At 43.7% G+C, this 12188-nt stretch overlaps 1 protein-coding gene and 1 long non-coding RNA gene across 4 annotated transcripts in view; one reads left to right on the top strand and one right to left on the bottom strand.

Moving 5' to 3' along the window:
- RALGPS2 (Ral GEF with PH domain and SH3 binding motif 2) overlaps window positions 1–10965 on the bottom strand; it is a 122606-nt gene extending 111641 nt beyond the window's left edge. Inside the window, exon 1 of one of the 3 annotated variants that reach the window (XM_054833813.1) lies at window positions 10775–10965. The gene's annotated coding sequence lies outside the window, so the exon portion shown is untranslated. Of the gene's footprint in view, window positions 1–10389; window positions 10453–10774 lie in introns of those variants that run through there. The other 2 variants (XM_054833811.1, XM_054833812.1) reach the window with 2 other exon arrangements.
- Window positions 10966–11631: 666 nt separating this feature from the next.
- LOC129209198 (uncharacterized) overlaps window positions 11632–12188 on the top strand; it is a 38207-nt gene continuing 37650 nt past the window's right edge. Inside the window, exon 1 of the long non-coding RNA XR_008578012.1 lies at window positions 11632–11874. This is a non-coding gene — a long non-coding RNA (uncharacterized LOC129209198). The remainder of the gene's footprint in view (window positions 11875–12188) is intronic.

The raw sequence follows: 12188 nt of genomic DNA, 5'->3' as shown, positions 1-12188 counted from the left end.
TTGCATGCTTAACCCAGCTCCAAAAAAGAACACAATTTGCAAATGGCATCTCCAGTCTAGGCAAGACCCCTTTTTCTCTTCCAAGATATGTTTTCTGATTTTGAGGATTGTTACATTAAAAAAAACGTTGGCCTCCCCTGCATTAGAGAAGCAGCCAATTATGAATTCCAAAAGATTGCAGTTTTCTTCCTGTAAGCAAAGCACTTCTACCACATTAGGAGAATCATAAATACAAAAAAAGCCGCAAAGAAATACCAATCAGCTAGTCTAATGATAAGATCATAGAAACACGCCCTACTGCCCTAGGGAAAAAAAGATATCCAATTCCATTAATGACCTGGAATGTAATAGGGAAAGATGACACCAGAGAAGGAGACCAGCAACAAAAACTTCAGTTGCTGAAGCCCATCACTTCTCCTCATCTTCCCTCACTCAGACAAGTAAAATGAAGAAGATATCCGTGACATTCAGTACCAGTCTACACAGAAATCTGACACCTAAAAGCAACCCAGAAACTCCAGCACATCCCAAGACAGCAAGGGAAGTCTCTCTTTCTCCCTGTTCCCTGGAGAGATCTCGCTTCTGTCCATGTCCTCTAACTCCATTACTGCCCGATTCTGTTTTCCACTTAAGACTGCCACCTCATAGAAAGAGGGGAAGAAAAAATACGTAAAACCATGGATTTTTTTCTAAGCCATGAAAATAAGAATTAGCTTTTTTAAAAAAAATTAGGTACAGCTGGGATAATTACGTAAAGCTCTCAACTTTTACCTTTGTTTACAAATAAATGAGGGATTTAACAAAGGTTTTGTGGGCACAATAGCTTAGCAAGACATCTTTCACATTAGCTACTTGCATTATTTATCAAACAAGCTTCCCTTTTTAGCAGTATCACTTAACATAGGCTAACTAGATTTCTTTTTGTCTAACTTAGCATAACAAATACAGCACACCTCTGAATTATACTACTATATAGAGCTGCACAACAGATTTCACATTTTCCTAAGCTATCCCTTATAAAAGGCTTTTTGGCCTCAGCAATACTCTTTCACTTAATGTCTTTATTGTCTTATAGCTAAGTTATAAAATTCATATCAAGAATTATTCCTCAACAAAACTGTGTCTGCCTCAAATCATTAGCGCATATACCTTTATTACTCTAAATTTGTTTAAGAATTCATACCCATTTTGCATATATTCACTTTGGACTTATGACAAGCACATGCTGTAAGCACATACACAACACTGCTTCCACACTCATGCATGTTGCAGTTTTCTCCCATAATCTAACTGAATTGAACAGGGAAGAGACAATTTCATAGGACAAAAAAAAAAAAGCAAGATTTTTTGTAATTTTCTCTAGATGCCCTGGCATAATGTCACCTTAAATACTTTAAAACTTTCTACTGTATGTCAAAAAATAATTTGGGATCCTGTAACAACAAATGCATGGATACTTCTTTTCCCTCTCCTAGTCATACAGCATTCGTTACCAAAAAGAGAAGGGACTAAAGTGGTTCTGATTGCCAGTCTCTAATAGACTTTTTAGACATCTCTAACAAATCTAAGTCCCTGAATGCTAGCTTGTACACAGATTTGTATGAATACTTCTTTTAAGAGAAGTTAAATTACCTTATCTGAAACATGAACTAGGTCCTAATGAAGAAGCCTTTCCACCACCAAGACAGCTTCAGAAAAGAGTCAAGATTGACTTTTCAGAAGTATTAAACACAAGTCACAGTATGAAATACAGTTTGAGTTCTGTCATCACGCAGGCCCTATCCACATTAAAAAAAAAAAAAGTCAGCAAGTTAATTAAGTACAAGGGCAAGCCATTACAGGCAGACATTGACAAAGCTCTCTATCTGCAACGTATGCTTTAGGACCTACATCTGCTTATAAATAGCTGCTGTTCTTCAAAGGTAAAGAAATACTGTACCTCAAAAGCAGTTTTTCCACTTCTTTAATATCACTTTAATATACCTTCAACTTTATAAAACATCTGGCTCCCATCTCAAGTGAAAACAGTATCAAGCTTGCCTTTTTGTTTGATCTCCTGACTACAATTTCATTAACATCATTTTCCTCTCCAAATTCCTTTGGAAGTATTCTGGGTGGACACTTTGAACACTTCAACAGATATTGACAGTAAAGCTGAACAGCTTTCACAAATAAAATAACTTTCTGCCAGCATAGTTAGATCTATACAAGGGTATAAAAAGAAAACTCCGAAGAATCACAGTTTCATACTGCAATTAGATTTGGTACCGCTACCTTTGGTACACTTGTAATGAAGACCCTGTCCAACATAACACAATATGTACTTGTTTAAAGTACCATTAAAAATTATCTATAACCATGACTGGAAATACCATACACAAGGCTGGATCGAAAAGAAAGTTCTTGTCCGCTAATAAGAAGAAAAGCACTTTTAGCAACGCATATCATTATGAATATCAGAATCTATTATTAAAGAGTTATCTGGCAAAATCTGCTCAAAATAAGTCCAAAATAGGTCCAGACTGGGAGGAAAAAAAAAGTATCATCAATAGGGCAATCAACCAGCAAAAGGTGGCTAGGCAAGCACTTTTCAAACAGGAAGTAGCAAAACCATTTCAACTACAGAGGGACATTTGCTACTATCATATAAATAAAACAGAAAACAGTTTCATTAGAAACTGCACACCCAACCCATCCATGCATGGCATAATAAAAAGTGATAATAATAAAGCCTTACACCTAGGTAATGTTTATCCTTATCCTATCCTAAGGCAGACCTGCAAGGCCCAGGTTTTATCTGCCCTAACCAACATCTCAAGTTTCAGGCTACTCACTGTCCACCACATTCATGGTTCTCAGAAGCACAGGGTGTGTGTAGCTAAGAAATCTTGCTAAGCCTTCAGTCATTTTGCACTGTGACCTCCAGAAGATACCTGAAGATCACCTCAACTGCACGGAAGCACTGAATGCAATAGATTCTACTCTTCTTATACATTATTCCTTTCCAAAATGCCTGTTGCAGTATTTCCATAAAAGTTTGATCAGTAAGAATATCAAAATTATTTAAAGGTACTTATCAGACAAGCCTGAAAACTAATGCCCAAACTGGTCAGTCTAAAAGTACCTGACTATTATTCTAAAAATAAATGAGAACTGCCACTACTTAGGTATACTTACCAATAAAGCACATGGGAAAACTGGCTGGTAATCAAAGACAAGGCTGCTGGCAGAGTGGTCTGGATTTGCTAGCAACAGCAGCACAGTTCAGGTGCCCTTTAACCACATAGAGGAGGTTAATTACGTGACAGAGCAGTAGAGGAAATACAATGATTATGACTCATCCACTTCACCATATGCTTTATCAATACACTTCATAATATTACAGTTACTAATTAGTGACAATACAAAACAGAGATGCATTAATGGGAGAGGAGAGAGTACCCCAAATCTTTGGGACACTTTTTCTGTTATTGATTTAGCACTTGAAACAATTTATTTGAATTCAAAATGTACACCAAAAACTATGTGATGCTACCAGCATTCTAACACTTCACACAAGTAAGGTGATTGCAGATGCTTTTGGAATCCCTAAAATACTTTACAAGCTTCTGGATTAGTTGTTGCTTGATCAGACAAATGTATTACCAAGTTTCCAGTAACACCATCATCGTTCCCACCTCGCCCCACCAGCCTACTGTAAAAGATGCAATGACTTAAGTTTAGCTTTATGCAACAGGAATTTTCACAAATGTCACAATGATCCTATAATGCCTCAAATATTTCTGCATGAAATCTGAAAATAATAAGTTTTTCCCAAGTTCCCAGACTTGCAAACCCAGCTAGGGATTCAAGATAGAGTTGAGCTTGTGCTCTAATACCAGAAATCAGCACTCCACAAGCTCAGCTATAACCAAAGGGACAACTGATCCATTTAATTGATTTCAGCTGGTTTATGGGAACTCTGATTTTGTACTTGCCAGTCGTCTTTGCCACTAATTGCTTTCTTTCATTCCCTTCTCTGCCATGATATCAGCACAAGATTCTGTATGGCTGAAGAATAAACAGTTTGGGGGAACTATCAAACTGAAAAACAAGGCAAGGAAAAAACACAACAGTTTTTTAGCTGGGTAAGTTCCCTGATGCAGTTCACTCTACTAGCATTTCTGCCAAAACAGCGTAAGAAACAAGCAATCAATAAATAAGCTGCCCCACTGCATGTGGGGTCACAACCTAATTCAATTACAAATCAATTTATATTAGTTACAACTGTGGAGGACCCCAATGTTATAAAGCAAGCAACAGAACTTAAGACCAATCAGAAGATTAAACTTGGTAATAAAACAACTGGACTAGAAACACAACCTTGTAAAGAGTTTATAAATTTGAGTTTTATATGGAACTAACAAGTCACAAGTCCACCTGTGCATACATGTTTCTTCAGCTAGAAATTCAGACATGAAGCTTACAAAGAAAAAATTGGTAAATTAAGACTTTCAGCTTTTCATTGGAGTCTTCTGCCTGCCTATACATTAACCTGAAAAGGTTGTATCACAGCAGAAAATGTGCTTTGTACTAGTCCTGTTTATTCACTTTTTGGTCCAACTCCAGTCACTCTGTCACATTATACCACTTATTCTAAATTTAAATGAAAATATAATACTACGGTTTAGACAATTATCCCAAACCCTGTGCACCTTAATAATGTGATAAAAGCAATCCAATTTACAAACTGCATTAAGATCACTTTTTCAGGCTCTCTGCCAGCTTTATCTAGCCACTATTATCTAAGAAATACACCAACTTTTAAAAAAGATCAATATTCTTCTTCCCCTGCACGATCAATCTGAGCCCGTCTCAATGAGGAGAGCAAATTCCATAGTCTCAAAGCTGTCCCTTAATGAATAATGAGGGAGGCACAAATCAAACAGCTTTTAATGCCACACTACTACAACAATGGTCAGAGAGTTGATAGCCAGTCCTAGGTCATTTCAGATTTAATTGATTGTTGCAAATATCACAGCTCCATTAGCAGAATAAGTAGTAACACATACATATCCCGAAGCATCCGTGCCACTGACTCCCACTGAGATGGCTCCAAAGCCAGCAAAACCTTATGCAACACATTTTGCCTCCAAATCACTTTAAAATGGAATTACGGCATGAGAGCCAGCATCTCTCAAACTTCTCCTCTGCAACCCCCCTTATGCATTTCTTCTCTAGCGTTCCAAGCGCTTCAGCCTGCAGACAGCCTACAGACATACAGTACAAGCAGTATAACCGAAAAGATTCACAAGTTCCAAGAAATCACTAAATCAGGCTGACCGCTTTTCGGCAGAAGACCCCATAGCAAGCTTAATGATCAGTCTCCCTCTCTGCCATTTCTTCTTCTCCCCAGGCATGCTGTTCTTTCTTCCTTAACTGACCCAGGCTCTCTCCAAGTTCTATGTCATTACTTGCACTAGGAACTGCTATAACAATCTAAAACCAATGGGAGGAGGGGCAGAGACGACTTCCAGCCAAATTCTAGTCAGCTCTGATCAGGTTAGGAGGTCTCAATCTTCTAGTCAAAGATTTTAAAAAACTTATTTTACTGCTTCACTATGATTGCTAAGAACAACAACTAATAAACTTGAGTCACCAGAGGGCACCAACACTTCCACCTAATGGCAAATGTACTCCTTCAATTAGGAAGGCTGATAATTACATCCACATCATCATGTATATTTTATCTGGATTGAACTTCAGCCAGCTTGTTCTAATCCACGTTCAAATCTCAACTACATGCTGATGAGGCACTGAGCTACATTAACTGTTGTGGTGACACTTGCAATATATGGGGGAGACTTACAGTCTCCCCAGATAGACCAGACAAAATAGGGCAGGCACATGCCTCTCCCACTTCACTTGCAATCTAAAGCTTACACTGCCTATGAAATGTATTTGGATGTATACATATAAATGAAATTCTGAAACAGGCACGAAGAACAGGTCACAAGTCTGACACCTCAAAGAAACAGAATATTCTTAAGAGTTTGCACCAAGATGAATGCTACCGCAGGGAACTGCAAGCAGTATCTGTCTCAGAGAAAAAAGGGAGGGGGGCTTCAATTTAACCATTAAGCAGCAACAGATGCATTGGTCTCAAATTTGGCATCAAATCAACTGCCATGTTACATGCGTAATCTTTAACAAAGGAGGCTGCTCTTTACCACTGAGAAATAAGCAGGTTTTTGAACCACAAATATGATGCATACGGGGGGCTGACAAAGACATTTCTTGATATTCTGACCAAGCAGCTCTTGAACCTCTCTGTGTCAGGCAGAGAGGTCCACTGCAGCACACCCAGAGATTTTTCTGGGGCAAGAAACCTTGACTTGCTGATGCACCCGATACAAAGAGCCAAAACACACCCTGACTGGTGCAGTCCTACGGAAACAAGGGCAAAGCTTCTGGGACCTGAAAGGTACACAGCTTCTTTTTTCCCAGCATTATTGCCCTGCAGCTCTACCTAAACTGTCATTCTTGTAGTTGGGACTGTAAGACAACACATGCGGGGAAAGGAAAAGGGAATCCTATCCTTACTTATGGACAGGCACACAGTATGCATGGAGGCAGTCGCTTCTCTGCACTGAAGTTACAGTCATGGAAAAAGTTACAGTGACAATAAAGCTGGGACAGTAAGGATTCTGAAAGCATTCTCAAGGCATTTCCATGGGTTCAAGGAAGACACCATTTGTGCCATTTGACAGTCTACAACCCATCTGGAAGCCTGTTGGGAGTCTTGAAAAGCTGTGAGTGTACTTGAGAGTAGCACACCTCAGAACAGTGAGCCCAAGAGAGTAAACATTAACTTTTTATGCATGTCAGGAGCATTGTATTTTAAAATATTTAGTCCTGGGCCACTAGATTTCCCAGTATTTTATTTTGCTATACTGTAAGATTCACCGAACAGGTCAGTTTTTCTAGACAAATGCTCCTATAAACTGAAACACAGTAAACAGTCTGCCTCTTCCTAAGCCAGCAAGCAGGTTCAATGCCCATCATTTACACCATGCCAACTTTTGAAAGACACAGCAAGAAGCTCCAATGTTCAGAACATACCATGCTACTGAATACGTCCTTCCCTTCTGTGATTCTGGGCCACCCTCTCCTTCCCCCCCCCAACCTTTTCTGCTTTACACAGCTCCCCCTGACTGCACAAAGCTGGTGCCACCACCTTAGCCCAGTGACTGGACTGCCACTGCAGCAGCAGGAGTTGCAAGCCCTCTCTTTCTGCTCGCAGAATACTGGGTGGTACCTGCTTGCCTACAAGAAGGATTCTAATGCCATTTTCCCTGGAGTCCAACGAGGCCTTTAAGGATCTTTGTAAAGGAAAAAAGAGTTGCAGTCACACATTCTAGCAGTCTTCTAAGGTAATTAGTTCATAAATAGGCAAAACATGAAGCCCACAAAGCTTCTGTTCATGCAATAAATACATACACGCAAATATTAGATGATTTCTACTGCAGTAGTTCCAGGTATTTAAATGTAAAGGTTATTAACAGAAATGTTTTCTCATTACTTTGAAAATGCATTTTTAAGTATCTTTTCTAAAAAGGGCTGTAAACCAACACTCAAATCAGAAATATACCATGCCTTTGATGTCTTATACTTCAACAAAATGCAACCAATTATGCTCCCTACCCTTAAAGGAAGTTTTCAACTCAGCTTTATTTATTGAATGAAAGGAGGAGCCCAAATGACTCAGCTCCAAACAAATATAAAGGAAAAGATTAATCCCTAATCTCAATGGGAAAAAAAAAGGGGGAGGGAAGAAACTGTTTAAGATGCAGGTGTGTCCTTATCAATTCAAATCTTTTAATATTCAAAGACCCGTCAAGCAGAACATTAGCACACTAAGACTTCATCAGCTTTCTGAAGTCTCAAACACATTTATTAGAAATATAGCCAATTTTAGAATCAAAGTTCATATAAGTAACTGAAGTTAAAGAGTGAGCCCTGTATCTTCATACTTGTTCGCTGGTGCTGAGCAGCATCAAGATCAATAAAATATCTAAACATTGGGATTTCCAATCTACACAGTCACCAGCAAGATACAAGTGTAGAAGGGAGATGGTATCTCCAAAAATTCTGCACAAAGGTAGGTTTCAGGGGAAAGAAAAAACTGACAGTAAACAGAATAACCTCATGAAGAGAAGTTGGGGTTTTTTTTCTCCATTAGACTGAGGAATCTCTCATCAAAACCCAGCAAAGTAAATTGCAAGGTAGAATATTTCACAAGGGGCCTAAAAGACTCCACGTGACTGCTGTACATCTTCCACATGTATTTGTGACTGCTCATCCCCCATCTCAGCCATGTCACACTAGCATTTCAGTGCACAATACATCTCCAACCTTGCTGGGACGAATATTTAATTTCAGACTAGCAGGAGTGCTTCTTTACATACAGACCAAACTCTAAACACAGATGTCACCAGAGGGCACCCTTTCAATTCAAGTGACCAGGCTTTAGCAAACTTCTGAGCAAGACTGCAGACAACCCACATGCAGGGATGCGTAGGGGCTGTACAAAGCAGTAATAGTTTTGCTTCTGCAAGAGACTTCCCTCAAAAAAACCCCCACAAACCCAAAACAAATAAACCACCCACAAAACATAATAAAATTTAATTATTTATCCCAGAAATCTTTTTCAGACAAACCAGAGGCACTCCTAGTAAAGATTACAAGCAATTACCAACTTCTGTACTATGTTACACTGTGGTGCTTGACGGTATCAATTCACTCAAGCAGTTTTGGCTTGAATGTGGATCATATAAACTTATAGAAGTAGGGCCCAAGCCAGTACAGCTCATGTAGAGGTGCCTATGGAAGGACTCTAGCTACAGTATCATGGATACTAAGCCTTACAATAATAGATTAAAACACACATCTGTGTTGTCAAGAGAAAGCTCTGACAGACTATATATTTTTCTACTCCTCACTGTCCTGTATTTAATGTTGGTTTAACAGGCTAAAAAAACTAAACCATTTGTATGAAGATAATAGAAAAGTAGCAGCAGTTTTCAACCTTTGGTCCATGTATTATTTCTAATCACCTGCTAAGACCTAATAAAGAGTAAAAAAATCCACAACACTGGTGAGTTGAAGTTCATTAAACAAAAATGTGCACAACCACTAAAAACACAATAGGTCTATATATCAAAAAAGGTTGCAAACCATGGCTTGACATGAATAGAAGGTTAAGGCCATTTTGCTCAGAAACAAACCACCACAATACTACTAAATCAAGTCAGCTGCAGAGGCAGGCAACGATAAGAAAAAAAAGAAAATAATCACTGTGCCTCCTATGACATTTTCCAGTCTTGAGAGAAACTCAAAAACTGTAGGCCCAGAAAACATTTGATTGCCTACTTATCCACCTATCCCATTTGAAAAGAAACAGCCCCCCACCTCTTCCAGCTATCTCTGACAGCAAAGCCCCTTAGTTTAGCATAGGAACAGAAGAGAGGTGGGGGAAATAAGACCTGTGCAGAGGCACCTTTTGTCAGCATAAGCATCTCTCAACTAGATAAACATATCCACAGAATTTCACCAGGCCAGTAACTACTATTTAAACACACAAGGACAAGTTACTTCAAACTATTACCCATCATCACCACTCATCTTGGTTTAAAATATATCTATATAATTGCTTTTCCAGCATCTGCAGCCAGGAAAGAAATATGCCGAACACTCATGATGTCAAATAAACAGCATCTATTTGTCTACACTCCAAAGCAGATCTCTGTCTACTGCAAGGTGATGCACTCTTGGTGCTCTGGACTTACATCATTTTATATAAAAGAAACACTATTTCGGCTTAATACCCTGACTACCCCTTCTACCTTCGCCTGCATGCCCTGACCCTGCCCGGGGTCGTGCTGCCCTACATCTGGTGTCACGGTAACTTGGCCCCACTCAAGGTGAAGGTGCCCCAGCCCCCCCGGGGAAGGGATGACTGGATAGCGGTATCTCACAGCTACAGCCACCGCGCCACCCCCGTCCGCTCCGGCCTCCCTCAGGCCCCGCCGCGGCGCAGAGCCCGGTGACCCACACGGGAGCGCGGCTCTGCCCATCCACACACACATAAACAACCCCCTCGCTCGGGCTGCGGCTACTCCCCCGGGTCTCTCTAGACAGCAAAGGGGGGGCAGCTTCCCCCTCACCCAGGCCACAAGCTGCTCTCCGGCCCCTCACGCAGGTAGCGGGGAGGGGGAATAAATGACTGGAGGCGCGCTCCGGGCTCGCTCCTCAGCCACGCATCCCTCCATTTTGCGGCAAGGCCGGGGGAATTCCGGGCAGCACCATCGCCCCCCCACACACACACTCACACACCCCGCACACACTGACGGGGGAGAGGGCGCTGCCGAGCCGCCGGCCCGGTCCGCAGGGGACGGCGCCCCGTTGCCCGCCGCCGCGACCGCCACCCCCCGCGGCGCCCGTGTGAGGAGGCGGGCGACAGGTGGGCGGCGGAGCGCGCGGCACCGTGAGGAGACGAGCCGGCCCGCGGCGGGGTGACGGCTGGGGGCCGGGACCCTCCCCGGATCTGGGAGGGGACCGCGCGCCTCCAATCCCCGGCCGGCAGCTCTTCAGGGCCCGGCGTGCGAGCCGGGGTTAAGCCTCCTTTCTCTCCTCCTCCGAGGAGCCGGACAATAAGCCCCGCCGCGGCTCCCCGCGGAGGCGGGCGCCGGCCGCGCGGCTCCCTCCTCCTCCTCCCCGCGACAGCCCGGCTCACCTGCGAGAGGGGGGATGGATGAGCAGGGGCGGGCGAGGACGGGGAAGCCGGCTCCGACTGCTGGAGAGGCTGCCGAGCTCCCCTCCACCCGCGGTCGCTCAGCGCCGCTCACCGCCTCAGCGCTGGCGCGGGGGAGCCAGCAGCGCCACCACACACTCACACACACACTCACTCTCTCACACACACACGCACCCATACACGCGCGGTGGGGGGGGGGGGGTCGGGGGGCTGCTCGCCGCCAACTACGCATGCGCGCCGAGCCCCCTTGGCCAGCCTCCTCCCGTGTGGCAGAGTGCCAGTGCCGGGCGCGGACTGCGCAAGCGCCGCCCGAACGGGTGTGCTGGGCCGGGCGCGCGCCTCCCCCTCACCCGCCGCCGCGCAAGGGCGCCCAGCGATCCAACGGCCGCTGCGGAGGGGGCGTGCCCCACGCCCGCGCGGGTTGCCGTAGCGACAAGAGGAGCGCGCGGGGCGGCCTCGCTGTGAGGCGTGTTCCTCCCTTTCTCTCTCCTCAGCCCGGCGCCAGGGGACGGCACTGCCTCCTCAGGGGGCGGCGGCCCCGGGCTCTACCCCCTCACGGGGCCTCTCGGGCGCCGGTGGCCCCGCTGCGCCCTCGTCGTGCCGGCTCGCCGCCCCCCTCCGCCGTCTGAACGAAGCCCTGGGTGCGGGCGGCACCCATACGCCCCTACCGCTGCTGAAAAGGAGGGGGATAGGAGGCCCGGAAAGACCAACAGCTCTCAGGGAGGCGCCGCTCCCCTGCTTAGGAAAGACAACTGGGGGAAGGAAAGGGACTGGCTGGGAAAAAAAAAAAAAAAAAGCATTACTTTGCTAAGAAATTCATGCATTTAGAAGGAACGCAGTGCAAGGACTTTCTAGATTTTTCTCTGCTCCCACTGTCGTTGGGAAATGATGAGCTTACAAGAGGAAAGCAAGGCCTTCAAGGTGTTTGCATCATTTCAGGAGTGAAAGCTCTCAGAAAACCACCAGATCTTGCAAGAATTGCCATAAAGTCGCAAGAGTTGGCAATGCTGCTGTCATGGAGACAGGAGTTGGCATCACCCACTTTTCCATTTACACCCCTTGCCAGGGAGGCTCTGACCTGAGTGAGTTATTACAATAATTAATAGCTAGCATTTATACGTATTCAGAATGCTTTGCGAACAATACCTATTCTCATTAACTTGTTACCTGACTTGTTTTTATCCTGTCATGGAATTAAGATAGTTACTGCTTCCTTCATATACTTGGGAGATGGGTTCAGTAATTTGTTCACATACTGGATAACCCATTGCTGCCATCCAATATATAGCCACCTGCTATGCATTTTTAATACAATATATAGGCACCTGCTACGCATAGTGCCTGAGGTTTAGAGTTGCAGACTGGTGAGAATACCAGGATCCAGAGCATATTTCAG

Source organism: Grus americana, chromosome 8 (genome assembly GCF_028858705.1).
Source record: "Grus americana isolate bGruAme1 chromosome 8, bGruAme1.mat, whole genome shotgun sequence".
Lineage (NCBI taxonomy): Eukaryota > Metazoa > Chordata > Aves > Gruiformes > Gruidae > Grus > Grus americana.
Note: the sequence above shows the minus strand (reverse complement) of the source record. Positions and strands in the feature narration are given on the sequence as shown.